Genomic DNA, 25,204 nt, shown 5'->3' on the forward strand with positions numbered 1-25,204 from the left:
AGTAATTACTGATCTGTGTACTATGATAACACTGCCTGGCACAAGTCATTATCACACCTAATACCAGTAATTACTGATCGGTGTACTATGATAACACTGCCTGGCACAAGTCACTATCACTACTAATACCAGTAATTACTGATCGGTGTACTATGATATCACTGCCTGGCACAAGTCATTATCACACCTAATACCAGTAATTACTGATCGGTGTACTATGATAACACTGCCTGGCACAAGTCACTATCACACCTAATACCAGTAATTACTGATCGGTGTACTATGATAACACTGCCTGGCACAAGTCATTATCACTCCTAATACCAGTAATTACTGATCGGTGTACTATGGTAACACTGCCTGGCACAAGTCACTATCACACCTAATACCAGTAATTACTGATCGGTGTACTATGGTAACACTGCCTGGCACAAGTCATTATCACACCTAATACCAGTAATTACTGATCGGTGTACTATGATAACACTGCCTGGCACAAGTCACTATCACACCTAATACCAGTAATTACTGATCGGTGTACTATGGTAACACTGCCTGGCACAAGTCATTATCACACCTAATACCAGTAATTACTGATCGGTGTACTATGATAACACTGCCTGGCACAAGTCATTATCACTCCTAATACCAGTAATTACTGATCGGTGTACTATGATATCACTGCCTGGCACAAGTCATTATCACACCTAATACCAGTAATTACTGATCGGTGTACTATGATAACACTGCCTGGCACAAGTCACTATCACACCTAATACCAGTAATTACTGTTCGGTGTACTATGATAACACTGCCTGGCACAAATCACTATCAAACCTAATACCAGTAATTACTGATCGGTGTACTATGGTAACACTGCCTGGCACAAGTCATTATCACTCCTAATACCAGTAATTACTGATCGGTGTACTATGATAACACTGCCTGGCACAAGTCATTATCACTCCTAATACCAGTAATTACTGATCCGTGTACTATGGTAACACTGCCTGGCACAAGTCACTATCACACCTAATACCAGTAATTACTGATCGGTCTACTATGATAACACTGCCTGGCACAAGTCATTATCACACCTAATACCAGTAATTACTGATCGGTGTACTATGGTAACACTGCCTGGCACAAGTCACTATCAGACCTAATACCAGTAATTAATGATCGGTGTACTATGATAACACTGACTGGCACAAGTCATTATCACACCTAATACCAGTAATTACTGATCCGTGTACTATGGTAACACTGCCTGGCACAAGTCACTATCACACCTAATGCCAGTAATTACTGATTGGTGTACTAGGATAACACTGCCTGGCACAAGTCACTATCACACCTAATACCAGTATTTACTGATCGGTGTACTATGATAACACTGCCTGGCACAAGTCACTATCACACCTAATTCCAGTAATTACTGATCCGTGTACTATGGTAACACTGCCTGGCACAAGTCATTATCACTCCTAATGCCAGTAATTACTGATCGGTGTACTATGATAACACTGCCTGGCACAAGTCACTATCACACCTAATACCAGTAATTACTGATCGGTGTACTATGGTAACACTGCCTGGCACAAGTCATTATCACACCTAATACCAGTAATTACTGATCGGTGTACTATGATAACACTGCCTGGTACAAGTCACTATCACACCTAATACCAGTAATTACTGATCGGTGTACTATGATAACACTGCCTGGCACAAGTCACTATCACACTTAATACCAGTAATTACTGATTGGTGTACTATGATAACACTGCCTGGCACAAGTCACTATCACACCTAATACCAGTAATTACTGATCGGTGTACTATGATAACACTGCCTGGCACAAGTCATTATCACTCCTAATACCAGTAATTACTGATCGGTGTACTATGATAACACTGCCTGGCACAAGTCACTATCACACCTAATACCAGTAATTACTGATCGGTGTACTATGATAACACTGCCTGGCACAAGTCATTATCACTCCTAATACCAGTAATTACTGATCGGTGTACTATGATAACACTGCCTGGCACAAGTCATTATCACTCCTAATACCAGTAATTACTGATCGGTGTACTATGGTAACACTGCCTGGCACAAGTCATTATCACTCCTAATACCAGTAATTACTGATCGGTGTACAATGATAACACTGCCTGGCACAAGTCATTATCACACCTAATAACAGCAATTACTGATCGGTGTACTATGATAACACTGCCTGGCACAAGTCATTATCACACCTAATACCAGTAATTACTGATCGGTGTACTATGCTAACACTGACTGGCACAAATCACTATCACACCTAATACCAGTAATTACTGATAGGTGTACTATGATAACACTGCCTGGCACAAGTCACTATCACTCCTAATACCAGTAATTACTGATCGGTGTACTATGGTAACACTGCCTGGCACAAGTCATTATGACAACTAATACCAGTAATTACTGATCGGTGTACTATGATAACACTGCCTGGCACAAGTCATTATCACTCCTAATACCAGTAATTACTGATCGGTATACTATGATAACACTGCCTGGCAAAAGTCACTATCACACCTAATACCAGTAATTACTGTTCGGTGTACTATGGTAACACTGCCTGGCACAAGTCATTATCACACCTAATACCAGTAATTACTGATCGGTGTACTATGGTAACACTGCCTGGCACAAGACATTATCACACCTAATACCAGTAATTACTGATAGGTGTACTATGGTAACACTGCCTGGCACAAGTCACTATCACACCTAATACCAGTAATTACTGATCGGTATACTATGATAACACTGCCTGGCACAAGTCACTATCACACCTAATACCAGTAATTACTGTTCGGTGTACTATGGTAACACTGCCTGGCACAAGTCATTATCACACCTAATACCAGTAATTACTGATCGGTATACTATGATAACACTGCCTGGCACAAGTCACTATCACACCTAATACCAGTAATTACTGATCGGTGTACTATGGTAACACTGCCTGGCACAAGTCATTATCACTCCTAATACCAGTAATTACTGATCGGTGTACTATGGTAACACTGCCTGGCACAAGTCACTATCACACCTAATACCAGTAATTACTGATCGGTGTACTATGGTAACACTGCCTGGCACAAGTCACTATCACACCTAATACCAGTAATTACTGATCGGTGTACTATGGTAACACTGCCTGGCACAAGTCATTATCACTCCTAATACCAGTAATTACTGATCGGTGTACTATGATAACACTGCCTGGCACAAGTCATTATCACACCTAATACCAGTAATTACTGATCGGTGTACTATGATAACACTGCCTGGCACAAGTCACTATCACTCCTAATACCAGTAATTACTGATCGGTGTACTATGATAACACTGCCTGGCACAAGTCATTATCACTCCTAATACCAGTAATTACTGATAGGTGTACTATGATAACACTGCCTGGCACAAGTCATTATCACACCTAATACCAGTAATTACTGATCGGTGTACTATGGTAACACTGCCTGGCACAAGTCACTATCACGCCTAATACCAGTAATTACTGATCGGTGTACTATGGTAACACTGCCTGGCACAAGTCATTATCACACCTAATACCAGTAATTACTGATCGGTGTACTATGATAACACTGCCTGGCACAAGTCATTATCACTCCTAATACCAGTAATTACTGATCGGTGTACTATGGTAACACTGCCTGGCACAAGTCATTATCACACCTAATACCAGTAATTACTGATCGGTGTACTATGATAACACTGCCTGGCACAAGTCATTATCACTCCTAATACCAGTAATTACTGATCGGTGTACTATGGTAACACTGCCTGGCACAAGTCATTATCACACCTAATACCAGTAATTACTGATCGGTGTACTATGATAACACTGCCTGGCACAAGTCATTATCACTCCTAATACCAGTAATTACTGATCGGTGTACTATGGTAACACTGCCTGGCACAAGTCATTATCACGGCTAATACCAGTAATTACTGATCGGTGTACTATGATAACACTGCCTGGCACAAGTCACTATCACGGCTAATACCAGTAATTACTGATCGGTGTACTATGATAACACTGCCTGGCACAAGTCACTATCACTCCTAATACCAGTAATTACTGATCGGTGTACTATGATAACACTGCCTGGCACAAGTCATTATCACTCCTAATACCAGTAATTACTGATCGGTGTACTATGATAACACTGCCTGGCACAAGTCATTATCACACCTAATACCAGTAATTACTGATCGGTGTACTATGGTAACACTGCCTGGCACAAGTCACTATCACGCCTAATACCAGTAATTACTGATCGGTGTACTATGGTAACACTGCCTGGCACAAGTCATTATCACACCTAATACCAGTAATTACTGATCGGTGTACTATGATAACACTGCCTGGCACAAGTCATTATCACTCCTAATACCAGTAATTACTGATCGGTGTATTATGATAACACTGCCTGGCACAAGTCATTATCACACCTAATACCAGTAATTACTGATCGGTGTACTATGATAACACTGCCTGGCACAAGTCATTATCACTCCTAATACCAGTAATTACTGATCGGTGTACTATGATAACACTGCCTGGCACAAGTCACTATCACACCTAATACCAGTAATTACTGTTCGGTGTACTATGGTAACACTGCCTGGCACAAGTCATTATCACACCTAATACCAGTAATTACTGTTCGGTGTACTATGGTAACACTGCCTGGCACAAGTCATTATCACACCTAATACCAGTAATTACTGATCGGTATACTATGATAACACTGCCTGGCACAAGTCACTATCACACCTAATACCAGTAATTACTGATAGGTGTACTATGGTAACACTGCCTGGCACAAGTCACTATCACACCTAATACCAGTAATTACTGATCGGTATACTATGATAACACTGCCTGGCACAAGTCACTATCACACCTAATACCAGTAATTACTGTTCGGTGTACTATGATAACACTGCCTGGCACAAGTCACTATCACACCTAATACCAGTAATTACTGATCGGTGTACTATGGTAACACTGCCTGGCACAAGTCATTATCACTCCTAATACCAGTAATTACTGATCGGTGTACTATGGTAACACTGCCTGGCACAAGTCACTATCACACCTAATACCAGTAATTACTGATCGGTGTACTATGGTAACACTGCCTGGCACAAGTCACTATCACACCTAATACCAGTAATTACTGATCGGTGTACTATGGTAACACTGCCTGGCACAAGTCATTATCACTCCTAATACCAGTAATTACTGATCGGTGTACTATGATAACACTGCCTGGCACAAGTCATTATCACACCTAATACCAGTAATTACTGATCGGTGTACTATGATAACACTGCCTGGCACAAGTCACTATCACTCCTAATACCAGTAATTACTGATCGGTGTACTATGATAACACTGCCTGGCACAAGTCATTATCACTCCTAATACCAGTAATTACTGATCGGTGTACTATGATAACACTGCCTGGCACAAGTCATTATCACACCTAATACCAGTAATTACTGATCGGTGTACTATGGTAACACTGCCTGGCACAAGTCACTATCACGCCTAATACCAGTAATTACTGATCGGTGTACTATGGTAACACTGCCTGGCACAAGTCATTATCACACCTAATACCAGTAATTACTGATCGGTGTACTATGATAACACTGCCTGGCACAAGTCATTATCACTCCTAATACCAGTAATTACTGATCGGTGTACTATGGTAACACTGCCTGGCACAAGTCATTATCACACCTAATACCAGTAATTACTGATCGGTGTACTATGATAACACTGCCTGGCACAAGTCATTATCACTCCTAATACCAGTAATTACTGATCGGTGTACTATGGTAACACTGCCTGGCACAAGTCATTATCACACCTAATACCAGTAATTACTGATCGGTGTACTATGATAACACTGCCTGGCACAAGTCATTATCACTCCTAATACCAGTAATTACTGATCGGTGTACTATGGTAACACTGCCTGGCACAAGTCATTATCACGGCTAATACCAGTAATTACTGATCGGTGTACTATGATAACACTGCCTGGCACAAGTCACTATCACGGCTAATACCAGTAATTACTGATCGGTGTACTATGATAACACTGCCTGGCACAAGTCACTATCACTCCTAATACCAGTAATTACTGATCGGTGTACTATGATAACACTGCCTGGCACAAGTCATTATCACTCCTAATACCAGTAATTACTGATCGGTGTACTATGATAACACTGCCTGGCACAAGTCATTATCACACCTAATACCAGTAATTACTGATCGGTGTACTATGGTAACACTGCCTGGCACAAGTCACTATCACGCCTAATACCAGTAATTACTGATCGGTGTACTATGGTAACACTGCCTGGCACAAGTCATTATCACACCTAATACCAGTAATTACTGATCGGTGTACTATGATAACACTGCCTGGCACAAGTCATTATCACTCCTAATACCAGTAATTACTGATCGGTGTATTATGATAACACTGCCTGGCACAAGTCATTATCACACCTAATACCAGTAATTACTGATCGGTGTACTATGATAACACTGCCTGGCACAAGTCATTATCACTCCTAATACCAGTAATTACTGATCGGTGTACTATGATAACACTGCCTGGCACAAGTCACTATCACTTCTAATACCAGTAATTACTGATCGGTGTACTATGGTAACACTGCCTGGCACAAGTCACTATCACTCCTAATACCAGTAATTACTGATCGGTGTACTATGATAACACTGCCTGGCACAAGTCATTATCACTCCTAATACCAGTAATTACTGATCGGTGTACTATGGTAACACTGCCTGGCACAAGTCATTATCACTCCTAATAACAGTAATTACTGATCAGGATACTATGGTAACACTGCCTGGCACAAGTCATTATCACTCCTAATAACAGTAATTACTGATCAGGATACTATGGTAACACTGCCTGGCATAAGTCATTATCACACCTAATACCAGTAATTACTGATCAGTGTACTATGGTAACACTGCCTGGCACAAGTCATTATCACTCCTAATACCAGTAATTACTGATCGGTGTACTATGATAACACTGCCTGGCACAAGTCATTATCACTCCTAATACCAGTAATTACTGATCGGTGTACTATGATAACACTGCCTGGCACAAGTCACTATCAGACCTAATACCAGAAATTACTGATCAGGATACTATGGTAACACTGCCTGGCACAAGTCATTATCACTCGTAATACCAGTAATTACTGATCGGTGTACTATGATAACACTGCCTGGCACAAGTCATTATCACTACTAATACCAGTAATTACTGATCGGTGTACTATGATAACACTGCCTGGCACAAGTCACTATCAGACCTAATACCAGAAATTACTGATCAGGATACTATGATAACACTGCCTGGCACAAGTCACTATCACACCTATTACCAGTAATTACTGATCGGTGTACTATGATAACACTGCCTGGCACAAGTCATTATCACACCTAATACCAGTAATTACTGATCGGTGTACTATGGTAACACTGCCTGGTACAAGTCACTATCACGCCTAATACCAGTAATTACTGATCGGTGTACTATGATAACACTGCCTGGCACAAGTCATTATCACACCTAATACCAGTAATTACTGATCGGTGTACTATGGTAACACTGCCTGGCACAAGTCATTATCACTCGTAATACCAGTAATTACTGATCGGTGTACTATGGTAACACTGCCTGGCACAAGTCACTATCACACCTATTACCAGTAATTACTGATCGGTGTACTATGATAACACTGCCTGGCACAAGTCATTATCACACCTAATACCAGTAATTACTGATCGGTGTACTATGGTAACACTGCCTGGCACAAGTCATTATCACACCTAATACCAGTAATTACTGATCGGTGTACTATGGTAACACTGCCTGGCACAAGTCATTATCACACCTAATACCAGTAATTACTGATCGGTGTACTATGATAACACTGCCTGGCACAAGTAATTATCACACCTAATACAAGTAATTACTGATCGGTGTACTATGATAACACTGCCTGGCACAAGTCACTATCACACCTAATACCAGTAATTACTGATCGGTGTACTATGGTAACACTGCCTGGCACAAGTCACTATCACACCTAATACCAGTAATTACTGATCGGTGTACTATGGTAACACTGCCTGGCACAAGTCATTATCACACCTAATACCAGTAATTACTGATCGGTGTACTATGGTAACACTGCCTGGCACAAGTCATTATCACACCTAATACCAGTAATTACTGATCGGTGTACTATGATAACACTGCCTGGCACAAGTCATTATCACACCTAATACCAGTAATTACTGATCGGTGTACTATGATAACACTGCCTGGCACAAGTCATTATCACTCCTAATACCAGTAATTACTGATCGGTGTACTATGATAACACTGCCTGGCACAAGTCATTATCACTCCTAATAACAGTAATTACTGATCGGTGTACTATGGTAACACTGCCTGGCACAAGTCACTATCACACCTAATACCAGTAATTACTGATCCGTGTACTATGGTAACACTGCCTGGCACAAGTCACTATCACACCTAATACCAGTAATTACTGATCCGTGTACTATGGTAACACTGCCTGGCACAAGTCATTATCACACCTAATACCAGTAATTACTGATCGGTGTACTATGATAACACTGACTGGCACAAGTCATTATCACACCTAATACCAGTAATTACTGATCGGTGTACTATGATAACACTGCCTGGCACAAGTCACTATCACACTTAATACCAGTAATTACTGATCGGTGTACTATGATAACACTGCCTGGCACAAGTCACTATCACACCTAATACCAGTAATTACTGATCGGTGTACTATGATAACACTGCCTGGCACAAGTCACTATCACACCTAATACCAGTAATTACTGATCCGTGTACTATGGTAACACTGCCTGGCACAAGTCATTATCACTCCTAATACCAGTAATTACTGATCGGTGTACTATGGTAACACTGCCTGGCACAAGTCACTATCACACCTAATACCAGTAATTACTGATCCGTGTACTATGGTAACACTGCCTGGCACAAGTCACTATCACACCTAATACCAGTAATTACTGATCCGTGTACTATGATAACACTGCCTGGCACAAGTCATTATCACTCCTAATACCAGTAATTACTGATCGGTGTACTATGGTAACACTACCTGGCACAAGTCATTATCACACCTAATACCAGTAATTACTGATCCGTGTACTATGGTAACACTGCCTGGCACAAGTCACTATCACACCTAATACCAGTAATTACTGATCCGTGTACTATGGTAACACTGCCTGGCACAAGTCATTATCACACCTAATACCAGTAATTACTGATCGGTGTACTATGATAACACTGACTGGCACAAGTCATTATCACACCTAATACCAGTAATTACTGATCGGTGTACTATGATAACACTGCCTGGCACAAGTCACTATCACACTTAATACCAGTAATTACTGATCGGTGTACTATGATAACACTGCCTGGCACAAGTCACTATCACACCTAATACCAGTAATTACTGATCGGTGTACTATGATAACACTGCCTGGCACAAGTCACTATCACACCTAATACCAGTAATTACTGATCCGTGTACTATGGTAACACTGCCTGGCACAAGTCATTATCACTCCTAATACCAGTAATTACTGATCGGTGTACTATGGTAACACTGCCTGGCACAAGTCACTATCACACCTAATACCAGTAATTACTGATCGGTGTACTATGATAACACTGCCTGGTACAAGTCACTATCACACCTAATACCAGTAATTACTGATCGGTGTACTATGGTAACACTGCCTGGCACAAGTCATTATCACACCCAATACCAGTAATTACTGATAGGTGTACTATGATAACACTGCCTGGCACAAGTCACTATCACTCCTAATACCAGTAATTACTGATCGGTGTACTATGGTAACACTGCCTGGCACAAGTCATAATGACAACTAATACCAGTAATTACTGATCGGTGTACTATGATAACACTGCCTGGCACAAGTCATTATCACTCCTAATACCAGTAATTACTGATCGGTGTACTATGATAACACTGCCTGGCAAAAGTCACTATCACACCTAATACCAGTAATTACTGTTCGGTGTACTATGGTAACACTGCCTGGCACAAGTCATTATCACACCTAATACCAGTAATTACTGATCGGTGTACTATGGTAACACTGCCTGGCACAAGTCATTATCACACCTAATACCAGTAATTACTGATAGGTGTACTATGGTAACACTGCCTGGCACAAGTCACTATCACACCTAATACCAGTAATTACTGTTCGGTGTACTATGGTAACACTGCCTGGCACAAGTCATTATCACTCCTAATACCAGTAATTACTGATCGGTGTACTATGGTAACACTGCCTGGCACAAGTCACTATCACACCTAATACCAGTAATTACTGATCGGTGTGCTATGGTAACACTGCCTGGCACAAGTCATTATCACTCCTAATACCAGTAACTACTGATCGGTGTACTATGGTAACACTGCCTGGCACAAGTCACTATCACACCTAATACCAGTAATTACTGATCGGTGTACTATGATAACACTGCCTGGCACAAGTCACTATCACACCTAATACCAGTAATTACTGATCGGTGTACTATGATAACACTGCCTGGCACAAGTCATTATCACTCCTAATACCAGTAATTACTGATCGGTGTACTATGGTAACACTGCCTGGCACAAGTCACTATCACACCTAATACCAGTAATTACTGATCGGTGTACTATGGTAACACTGCCTGGCACAAGTCATTATCACTCCTAATACCAGTAATTACTGATCGGTGTACTATGATAACACTGCCTGGCACAAGTCATTATCACACCTAATACCAGTAATTACTGATCGGTGTACTATGATAACACTGCCTGGCACAAGTCACTATCACGCCTAATACCAGTAATTACTGATCGGTGTACTATGATAACACTGCCTGGCACAAGTCACTATCACTCCTAATACCAGTAATTACTGATCGGTGTACTATGATAACACTGCCTGGCACAAGTCATTATCACACCTAATACCAGTAATTACTGATCGGTGTACTATGGTAACACTGCCTGGCACAAGTCACTATCACGCCTAATACCAGTAATTACTGATCATTGTACTATGGTAACACTGCCTGGCACAAGTCATTATCACACCTAATACCAGTAATTACTGATCGGTGTACTATGATAACACTGCCTGGCACAAGTCATTATCACTCCTAATACCAGTAATTACTGATCGGTGTACTATGATAACACTGCCTGGCACAAGTCATTATCACACCTAATACCAGTAATTACTGATCGGTGTACTATGATAACACTGCCTGGCACAAGTCATTATCACACCTAATACCAGTAATTACTGATCGGTGTACTATGGTAACACTGCCTGGCACAAGTCATTATCACTCCTAATACCAGTAATTACTGATCGGTGTACTATGATAACACTGCCTGGCACAAGTCACTATCACACCTAATACCAGTAATTACTGATCGGTGTACTATGGTAACACTGCCTGGCACAAGTCACTATCACTCCTAATACCAGTAATTACTGATCGGTGTACTATGATAACAATGCCTGGCACAAGTCATTATCACACCTAATACCAGTAATTACTGATCGGTGTACTATGATAACACTGCCTGGCACAAGTCACTATCACTCCTAATACCAGTAATTACTGATCGGTGTACTATGGTAACACTGCCTGGCACAAGTCACTATCACTTCTAATACCAGTAATTACTGATCGGTGCACTATGGTAACACTGCCTGGCACAAGTCACTATCACACCTAATACCAGTAATTACTGATCGGTGTACTATGGTAACACTGCCTGGCACAAGTCACTATCACACCTAATACCAGTAATTACTGATCGGTGTACTATGGTAACACTGCCTGGCACAAGTCACTATCACTCCTAATACCAGTAATTACTGATCGGTGTACTATGGTAACACTGCCTGGCACAAGTCACTATCACTCCTAATACCAGTAATTACTGATCGGTGTACTATGATAACACTGCCTGGCATAAGTTATTATCACACCTAATACCAGTAATTACTGATCAGTGTACTATGGTAACACTGCCTGGCACAAGTCATTATCACTCCTAATACCAGTAATTACTGATCGGTGTACTATGGTAACACTGCCTGGCACAAGTCATTATCACACCTAATACCAGTAATTACTGATCGGTGTACTATGGTAACACTGCCTGGCACAAGTCACTATCACTCCTAATACCAGTAATTACTGATCGGTGTACTATGATAACACTTCCTGGCACAAGTCATTATCACTCCTAATACCAGTAATTACTGATCGGTGTACTATGGTAACACTGCCTGGCACAAGTCACTATCACACCTAATACCAGTAATTACTGATCGGTGTACTATGGTAACACTGCCTGGTACAAGTCACTATCACTCCTAATACCAGTAATTACTGATCGGTGTACTATGGTAACACTGCCTGGCACAAGTCATTATCACTCCTAATACCAGTAATTACTGATCGGTGTACTATGGTAACACTGCCTGGCACAAGTCACTATCACACCTAATACCAGTAATTACTGATCGGTGTACTATGATAACACTGCCTGGCACAAGTCACTATCACACCTAATACCAGTAATTACTGATCAGGATACTATGTTAACACTGCCTGGCACAAGTCATTATCACACCTAATACCAGTAATTACTGATCGGTGTACTATGATAACACTGCCTGGCACAAGTCACTATCACACCTAATACCAGTAATTACTGATCAGGATACTATGGTAACACTGCCTGGCACAAGTCACTATCACTCCTAATACCAGTAATTACTGATCGGTGTACTATGGTAACACTGCCTGGCACAAGTCACTATCACACCTAATACCAGTAATTACTGATCGGTGTACTATGATAACACTGCCTGGTACAAGTCACTATCACACCTAATACCAGTAATTACTGATCAGGATACTATGGTAACACTGCCTGGCACAAGTCATTATCACACCTAATACCAGTAATTACTGATCGGTGTACTATGGTAACACTGCCTGGCACAAGTCATTATCACACCTAATACCAGTAATTACTGATCGGTGTACTATGATAACACTGCCTGGCACAAGTCACTATCACTCCTAATACCAGTAATTACTGATCGGTGTACTATGTTAACACTGCGTGGCACAAGTCATTATCACTCCTAATACCAGTAATTACTGATCGGTGTACTATGGTAACACTGCCTGGCACAAGTCATTATCACACCTAATACCAGTAATTACTGATCGGTGTACTATGATAACACTGCCTGGTACAAGTCATTATCACACCTAATACCAGTAATTACTGATCAGGATACTATGTTAACACTGCCTGGCACAAGTCATTATCACACCTAATACCAGTAATTACTGATCGGTGTACTATGGTAACACTGCCTGGCACAAGTCATTATCACACCTAATACCAGTAATTATTGATCGGTGTACTATGATAACACTGCCTGGCACAAGTCATTATCACTCCTAATACCAGTAATTACTGATCGGTGTACTATGATAACACTGCCTGGCACAAGTCATTATCACACCTAATACCAGTAATTACTGATCGGTGTACTATGATAACACTGCCTGGCACAAGTCATTATCACTCCTAATACCAGTAATTACTGATCAGGATACTATGTTAACACTGCCTGGCACAAGTCATTATCACACCTAATACCAGTAATTACTGATCGGTGTACTATGGTAACACTGCCTGGCACAAGTCATTATCACACCTAATACCAGTAATTACTGATCGGTGTACTATGATAACACTGCCTGGCACAAGTCACTATCACTCCTAATACCAGTAATTACTGATCAGGATACTATGTTAACACTGCGTGGCACAAGTCATTATCACTCCTAATACCAGTAATTACTGATCGGTGTACTATGGTAACACTGCCTGGCACAAGTCACTATCACACCTAATACCAGTAATTACTGATCGGTGTACTATGATAACACTGCCTGGCACAAGTCACTATCACTCCTAATACCAGTAATTACTGATCAGGATACTATGTTAACACTGCCTGGTACAAGTCATTATCACTCCTAATACCAGTAATTACTGATCGGTGTACTATGGTAACACTGCCTGGCACAAGTCATTATCACACCTAATAATAGTAATTACTGATCGGTGTACTATGATAACACTGCCTGGCACAAGTCACTATCACACCTAATACCAGTAATTACTGATCGGTGTACTATGATAACACTGCCTGGCACAAGTCAGTATCACACCTAATACCAGTAATTACTGATCGGTGTACTATGGTAACACTGCCTGGCACAAGTCATTATCACACCTAATACCAGTAATTACTGATCGGTGTACTATGATAACACTGCCTGGCACAAGTCATTATCACTCCTAATACCAGTAATTACTGATCAGGATACTATGTTAACACTGCCTGGCACAAGTCATTATCACTCCTAATACCAGTAATTACTGATCGGTGTACTATGGTAACACTGCCTGGCACAAGTCACTATCACACCTAATACCAGTAATTACTGATCGGTGTACTATGATAACACTGCCTGGCACAAGTCAGTATCACACCTAATACCAGTAATTACTGATCGGTGTACTATGGTAACACTGCCTGGCACAAGTCACTATCACACCTAATACCAGTAATTACTGATCAGTGTACTATGATAACACTGCCTGGCACAAGTCAGTATCACACCTAATACCAGTAATTACTGATCGGTGTACTATGGTAACACTGCCTGGCACAAGTCACTATCACACCTAATACCAGTAATTACTGATCGGTGTACTATGATAACACTGCCTGGCACAAGTCATTATCACACCTAATACCAGTAATTACTGATCGGTGTACTATGATAACACTGCCTGGCACAAGTCATTATCACTCCTAATACCAGTAATTACTGATCGGTGTACTATGATAACACTGCCTGGCACAAGTCATTATCACACCTAATACCAGTAATTACTGATCGGTGTACTATGATAACACTGCCTGGCACAAGTCATTATCACACCTAATACCAGTAATTACTGATCGGTGTACTATGATAACACTGCCTGGCACAAGTCATTATCACACCTAATACCAGTAATTACTGATGGTGTACTATGGTAACACTGCCTGGCACAAGTCACTATCACACCTAATACCAGTAATTACTGATCGGTGTACTATGATAACACTGCCTGGCACAAGTCATTATCACACCTAATACCAGTAATTACTGATCGGTGTACTATGATAACACTGCCTGGCACAAGTCATTATCACACCTAATACCAGTAATTACTGATCGGTGTACTATGATAACACTGCCTGGCACAAGTCATTATCACACCTAATACCAGTAATTACTGATCGGTGTACTATGATAACACTGCCTGGCACAAGTCATTATCACACCTAATACCAGTAATTACTGATCGGTGTACTATGGTAACACTGCCTGGTACAAGTCACTATCACACCTAATACCAGTAATTACTAATCAGGATACTATGGTAACACTGCCTGGCACAAGTCATTATCACACTTAATACCAGTAATTACTGATCGGTGTACTATGGTAACACTGCCTGGCACAAGTCATTATCACACCTAATACCAGTAATTAATGATCGGTGTACTATGGTAACACTGCCTGGCACAAGTCATTATCACACCTAATACCAGTAATTACTGATCAGGATACTATGTTAACACTGCCTGGCACAAGTCATTATCACACCTAATACCAGTAATTACTGATCGGTGTACTATGATAACACTGCCTGGCACAAGTCATTATCACATCTAATACCAGTAATTACTGATCGGTGTACTATGATAACACTGCCTGGCACAAGTCATTATCACACCTAATACCAGTAATTACTGATCGGTGTACTATGGTAACACTGCCTGGCACAAGTCACTATCACACCTAATACCAGTAATTACTGATCGGTGTACTATGATAACACTGCCTGGCACAAGTCATTATCACACCTAATACCAGTAATTACTGATCGGTGTACTATGATAACACTGCCTGGCACAAGTCATTATCACACCTAATACCAGTAATTACTGATCGGTGTACTATGATAACACTGCCTGGCACAAGTCATTATCACACCTAATACCAGTAATTACTGATCGGTGTACTATGATAACACTGCCTGGCACAAGTCACTATCACTCCTAATACCAGTAATTACTGATCAGTGTACTATGATAACACTGCCTGGCACAAGTCACTATCACTCCTAATACCAGTAATTAATGATCGGTGTACTATGGTAACACTGCCTGGCACAAGTCATTATCACACCTAATACCAGTAATTACTGATCAGGATACTATGATAACACTGCCTGGCACAAGTCATTATCACTCCTAATACCAGTAATTACTGATCGGTGTACTATGATAACACTGCCTGGCACAAGTCACTATCACACCTAATACCAGTAATTACTGATGGGTGTACTATGGTAACACTGCCTGGCACAAGTCACTATCACTCCTAATACCAGTAATTACTGATCGGTGTACTATGATAACACTGCCTGGCACAAGTCACTATCACACCTAATACCAGTAATTACTGATCGGTGTACTATGATAACACTGCCTGGCAAAAGTCACTATCACTCCTAATACCAGTAATTACTGATCGGTGTACTATGATAACACTGCCTGGCACAAGTCATTATCACACCTAATACCAGTAATTACTGATCGGTGTACTATGATATCACTGCCTGGTACAAGTCACTATCACTCCTAATACCAGTAATTAATGATCGGTGTACTATGATAACACTGCCTGGCACAAGTCATTATCACACCTAATACCAGTAATTACTGATCGGTGTACTATGATATCACTGCCTGGTACAAGTCACTATCACTCCTAATACCAGTAATTAATGATCGGTGTACTATGATAACACTGCCTGGCACAAGTCATTATCACTCCTAATACCAGTAATTACTGATCGGTGTACTATGATAACACTGCCTGGCACAAGTCACTATCACACCTAATACCAGTAATTACTTATCGGTGTACTATGATAACACTGCCTGGCACAAGTCATTATCACTCCTAATACCAGTAATTACTGATCGGTGTACTATGATAACACTGCCTGGCACAAGTCATTATCACACCTAATACCAGTAATTACTGATCGGTGTACTATGGTAACACTGCCTGGCACAAGTCATTATCACTCCTAATACCAGTAATTACTGATCGGTGTACTATGGTAACACTGCCTGGCACAAGTCACTATCACACCTAATACCAGTAATTACTGATCGGTGTACTATGATAACACTGCCTGGCACAAGTCACTATCACACCTAATACCAGTAATTACTGATCAGGATACTATGTTAACACTGCCTGGCACAAGTCATTATCACTCCTAATACCAGTAATTACTGATCAGGATACTATGTTAACACTGCCTGGCACAAGTCATTATCACTCCTAATACCAGTAATTACTGATCGGTGTACTATGATAACACTGCCTGGCACAAGTCACTATCACACCTAATACCAGTAATTACTGATCGGTGTACTATGATAACACTGCCTGGCACAAGTCATTATCACACCTAATACCAGTAATTACTGATCGGTGTACTATGGTAACACTGCCTGGCACAAGTCACTATCACACCTAATACCAGTAATTACTGATCGGTGTACTATGGTAACACTGCCTGGCACAAGTCACTATCACACCTAATACCAGTAATTACTGATCGGTGTACTATGGTAACACTGCCTGGCACAAGTCACTATCACACCTAATACCAGTAATTACTGATCGGTGTACTATGATAACACTGCCTGGTACAAGTCACTATCACACCTAATACCAGTAATTACTGATCAGGATACTATGGTAACACTGCCTGGCACAAGTCATTATCACACCTAATACCAGTAATTACTGATCGGTGTACTATGGTAACACTGCCTGGCACAAGTCATTATCACACCTAATACCAGTAATTACTGATCGGTGTACTATGATAACACTGCCTGGCACAAGTCACTATCACTCCTAATACCAGTAATTACTGATCAGGATACTATGGTAACACTGCCTGGCACAAGTCATTATCACACCTAATACCAGTAATTACTGATCGGTGTACTATGATAACACTGCCTGGCACAAGTCACTATCACTCCTAATACCAGTAATTACTGATCAGGATACTATGTTAACACTGCCTGGCACAAGTCATTATCACACCTAATACCAGTAATTACTGATCGGTGTACTATGGTAACACTGCCTGGCACAAGTCATTATCACACCTAATACCAGTAATTACTGATCGGTGTACTATGTTAACACTGCCTGGCACAAGTCATTATCACTCCTAATACCAGTAATTACTGATCGGTGTACTATGGTAACACTGCCTGGCACAAGTCATTATCACACCTAATACCAGTAATTACTGATCGGTGTACTATGATAACACTGCCTGGCACAAGTCATTATCACTCCTAATACCAGTAATTACTGATCGGTGTACTATGGTAACACTGCCTGGCACAAGTCATTATCACTCCTAATACCAGTAATTACTGATCGGTGTACTATGGTAACACTGCCTGGCACAAGTCATTATCACACCTAATACCAGTAATTACTGATCGGTGTACTATGTTAACACTGCGTGGCACAAGTCATTATCACTCCTAATACCAGTAATTACTGATCGGTGTACTATGGTAACACTGCCTGGCACAAGTCATTATCACACCTAATACCAGTAATTACTGATCGGTGTACTATGTTAACACTGCGTGGCACAAGTCACTATCCCTCCTAATACCAGTAATTACTGATCGGTGTACTATGATAACACTGCCTGGCACAAGTCATTATCACACCTAATACCAGTAATTACTGATCAGGATACTATGTTAACACTGCGTGGCACAAGTCACTATCACTCCTAATACCAGTAATTACTGATCGGTGTACTATGATAACACTGCCTGGCACAAGTCACTATCACACCTCATACCAGTAATTACTGATCGGTGTACTATGGTAACACTGCCTGGCACAAGTCACTATCACTCCTAATACCAGTAATTACTGATCAGGATACTATGTTAACACTGCCTGGCACAAGTCATTATCACTCCTAATACCAGTAATTACTGATCGGTGTACTATGGTAACACTGCCTGGCACAAGTCATTATCACACCTAATACCAGTAATTACTGATCGGTGTACTATGATAACACTGCCTGGCACAAGTCACTATCACTCCTAATACCAGTAATTACTGATCAGGATACTATGTTAACACTGCCTGGCACAAGTCATTATCACTCCTAATACCAGTAATTACTGATCAGGATACTATGTTAACACTGCCTGGCACAAGTCATTATCACTCCTAATACCAGTAATTACTGATCGGTGTACTATGGTAACACTGCTTGGCACAAGTCACTATCACACCTAATACCAGTAATTACTGATCGGTGTACTATGGTAACACTGCCTGGCACAAGTCACTATCACACCTAATACCAGTAATTACTGATCGGTGTACTATGATAACACTGCCTGGCACAAGTCATTATCACACCTAATACCAGTAATTACTGATCGGTGTACTATGGTAACACTGCCTGGCACAAGTCACTATCACACCTAATACCAGTAATTACTGATCGGTGTACTATGATAACACTGCCTGGCACAAGTCATTATCACACCTAATACCAGTAATTACTGATCGGTGTACTATGATAACACTGCCTGGCACAAGTCATCATCACACCTAATACCAGTAATTACTGATCGGTGTACTATGGTAACACTGCCTGGCACAAGTCACTATCACACCTAATACCAGTAATTACTGATCGGTGTACTATGATAACACTGCCTGGCACAAGTCATTATCACACCTAATACCAGTAATTACTGATCGGTGTACTATGATAACACTGCCTGGCACAAGTCATTATCACACCTAATACCAGTAATTACTGATCGGTGTACTATGATAACACTGCCTGGCACAAGTCATTATCACACCTAATACCAGTAATTACTGATTGGTGTACTATGATAACACTGCCTGGCACAAGTCATTATCACACCTAATACCAGTAATTACTGATCGGTGTACTATGGTAACACTGCCTGGCACAAGTCACTATCACACCTAATACCAGTAATTACTGATCGGTGTACTATGATAACACTGCCTGGTACAAGTCACTATCACACCTAATACCAGTAATTACTAATCAGGATACTATGGTAACACTGCCTGGCCCAAGTCATTATCACACTTAATACCAGTAATTACTGATCGGTGTACTATGATAACACTGCCTGGCACAAGTCATTATCACACCTAATACCAGTAATTACTGATCGGTGTACTATGGTAACACTGCCTGGCACAAGTCATTATCACACCTAATACCAGTAATTACTGATCAGTGTACTATGGTAACACTGCCTGGCACAAGTCATTATCACTCCTAATACCAGTAATTACTGATCGGTGTACTATGATAACACTGCCTGGCACAAGTCATTATCACTCCTAATACCAGTAATTACTGATCGGTGTACTATGATAACACTGCCTGGCACAAGTCACTATCACACCTAATACCAGTAATTACTGATCGGTGTACTATGATAACACTGCCTGGCACAAGTCATTATCACTCCTAATACCAGTAATTACTGATCGGTGTACTATGATAACACTGCCTGGCACAAGTCATTATCACATCTAATACCAGTAATTACTGATCGGTGTACTATGATAACACTGCCTGGCACAAGTCATTATCACTCCTAATACCAGTAATTACTGATCGGTGTACTATGATAACACTGCCTGGCACAAGTCATTATCACACCTAATACCAGTAATTACTGATCAGGATACTATGTTAACACTGCCTGGCACAAGTCATTATCACTCCTAATACCAGTAATTACTGATCGGTGTACTATGGTAACACTGCCTGGCACAAGTCACTATCACACCTAATACCAGTAATTACTGATCGGTGTACTATGATAACACTGCCTGGCACAAGTCACTATCACACCTAATACCAGTAATTACTGATCAGGATACTATGGTAACACTGCCTGGCACAAGTCATTATCACACCTAATACCAGTAATTACTGATCGGTGTACTATGGTAACACTGCCTGGCACAAGTCATTATCACACCTAATACCAGTAATTACTGATCGGTGTACTATGATAACACTGCCTGGCACAAGTCATTATCACACCTAATACCAGTAATTACTGATCGGTGTACTATAATAACACTGCCTGGCACAAGTCACTATCACACCTAATACCAGTAATTACTGATCAGGATACTATGTTAACACTGCGTGGCACAAGTCATTATCACTCCTAATACCAGTAATTACTGATCGGTGTACTATGATAACACTGCCTGGCACAAGTCACTATCACTCCTAATACCAGTAATTACTGATCAGGATACTATGTTAACACTGCCTGGCACAAGTCATTATCACTCCTAATACCAGTAATTACTGATCGGTGTACTATGTTAACACTGCCTGGCACAAGTCATTATCACTCCTAATACCAGTAATTACTGATCAGGATACTATGTTAACACTGCCTGGCACAAGTCATTATCACTCCTAATACCAGTAATTACTGATCGGTGTACTATGGTAACACTGCCTGGCACAAGTCACTATCACTCCTAATACCAGTAATTACTGATCAGGATACTATGTTAACACTGCCTGACACAAGTCATTATCACTCCTAATACCAGTAATTACTGATCAGGATACTATGTTAACACTGCCTGGCACAAGTCACTATCACTACTAATACCAGTAATTACTGATCAGGATACTATGTTAACACTGCCTGGCACAAGTCATTATCACTCCTAATACCAGTAATTACTGATCAGGATACTATGTTAACACTGCCTGGCACAAGTCATTATCACTCCTAATACCAGTAATTACTGATCGGTGTACTATGATAACACTGCCTGGCACAAGTCACTATCACTCCTAATACCAGTAATTACTGATCAGGATACTATGTTAACACTGCCTGGCACAAGTCATTATCACTCCTAATACCAGTAATTACTGATCGGTGTACTATGGTAACACTGCCTGGCACAAGTCATTATCACTCCTAATACCAGTAATTACTGATCGGTGTACTATGGTAACACTGCCTGGCACAAGTCATTATCACTCCTAATACCAGTAATTACTGATCGGTGTACTATGGTAACACTGCCTGGCACAAGTCATTATCACACCTAATACCAGTAATTACTGATCGGTGTACTATGGTAACACTGCCTGGCACAAGTCATTATCACTCCTAATACCAGTAATTACTGATCGGTGTACTATGGTAACACTGCCTGGCACAAGTCATTATCACTCCTAATACCAGTAATTACTGATCGGTGTACTATGGTAACACTGCCTGGCACAAGTCATTATCACTCCTAATACCAGTAATTACTGATCGGTGTACTATGGTAACACTGCTTGGCACAAGTCACTATCACACCTAATACCAGTAATTACTGATCGGTGTACTATGATAACACTGCCTGGCACAAGTCAGTATCACACCTAATACCAGTAATTACTGATCGGTGTACTATGGTAACACTGCCTGGCACAAGTCACTATCACACCTAATACCAGTAATTACTGATCGGTGTACTATGATAACACTGCCTGGCACAAGTCATTATCACACCTAATACCAGTAATTACTGATCGGTGTACTATGATAACACTGCCTGGCACAAGTCATTATCACACCTAATACCAGTAATTACTGATCGGTCTACTATGATAACACTGCCTGGCACAAGTCACTATCACTCCTAATACCAGTAATTACTGATCAGGATACTATGTTAACACTGCCTGGCACAAGTCACTATCACACCTAATACCAGTAATTACTGATCGGTGTACTATGGTAACACTGCCTGGCACAAGTCATTATCACTCCTAATACCAGTAATTACTGATCGGTGTACTATGATAACACTGCCTGGCACAAGTCACTATCACACCTAATACCAGTAATTACTGATCGGTGTACTATGATAACACTGCCTGGCACAAGTCATTATCACACCTAATACCAGTAATTACTGATCGGTGTACTATGATAACACTGCCTGGCACAAGTCACTATCACACCTAATACCAGTAATTACTGATCGGTGTACTATGATAACACTGCCTGGCACAAGTCACTATCACACCTAATACCAGTAATTACTGATCGGTGTACTATGATAACACTGCCTGGCACAAGTCATTTTCACACCTAATACCAGTAATTACTGATCGGTGTACTATGATAACACTGCCTGGCACAAGTCACTATCACACCTAATACCAGTAATTACTGATCGGTGTACTATGATAACACTGCCTGGCACAAGTCATTATCACACCTAATACCAGTAATTACTGATCGGTGTACTATGATAACACTGCCTGGCACAAGTCATTATCACTCCTAATACCAGTAATTACTGATCGGTGTACTATGGTAACACTGCCTGGCACAAGTCATTATCACTCCTAATACCAGTAATTACTGATCGGTGTACTATGATAACACTGCCTGGCACAAGTCATTATCACACCTAATACCAGTAATTACTGATCGGTGTACTATGATAACACTGCCTGGCACAAGTCATTATCACACCTAATACCAGTAATTACTGATCGGTGTACTATGATAACACTGCCTGGCACAAGTCATTATCACACCTAATACCAGTAATTACTGATCGGTGTACTATGGTAACACTGCCTGGCACAAGTCACTATCACACCTAATACCAGTAATTACTGATCGGTGTACTATGGTAACACTGCCTGGCACAAGTCACTATCACACCTAATACCAGTAATTACTGATCGGTGTACTATGATAACACTGCCTAGCACAAGTCACTATCACACCTAATACCAGTAATTACTGATCGGTGTACTATGATAACACTGCCTAGCACAAGTCATTATCACACCTAATACCAGTAATTACTGATCGGTGTACTATGGTAACACTGCCTGGCACAAGACACTATCACTCCTAATACCAGTAATTACTGATCGGTGTACTATGATAACACTGCCTGGCACAAGTCATTATCACACCTAATACCAGTAATTACTGATCGGTGTACTATGATAACACTGCCTGGCACAAGTCATTATCACACCTAATACCAGTAATTACTGATCGGTGTACTATGATAACACTGCCTGGCACAAGTCATTATTACACCTAATACCAGTAATTACTGATCGGTGTACTATGATAACACTGCCTGGCACAAGTCATTATCACACCTAATACCAGTAATTACTGATCGGTGTACTATGGTATCACTGCCTGGCACAAGTCACTATCACACCTAATACCAGTAATTACTGATCGGTGTACTATGATAACACTGCCTGGCACAAGTCATTATCACACCTAATACCAGTAATTACTGATCGGTGTACTATGGTAACACTGCCTGGCACAAGTCACTATCACACCTAATACCAGTAATTACTAATCAGGATACTATGGTAACACTGCCTGGCACAAGTCATTATCACACTTAATACCAGTAATTACTGATCGGTGTACTATGATATCACTGCCTGGTACAAGTCACTATCATACCTAATACCAGTAATTACTAATCAGGATACTATGGTAACACTGCCTGGCACAAGTCATTATCACACTTAATACCAGTAATTACTGATCGGTGTACTATGGTAACACTGCCTGGCACAAGTCACT

The sequence above is a fragment of the Phyllobates terribilis genome, unplaced genomic scaffold, assembly GCF_046119375.1.
Source record: "Phyllobates terribilis strain yellow unplaced genomic scaffold, ASM4611937v1 Scaffold_122__1_contigs__length_5177241, whole genome shotgun sequence".
Classification (NCBI taxonomy): Eukaryota; Metazoa; Chordata; class Amphibia; order Anura; family Dendrobatidae; genus Phyllobates; species Phyllobates terribilis.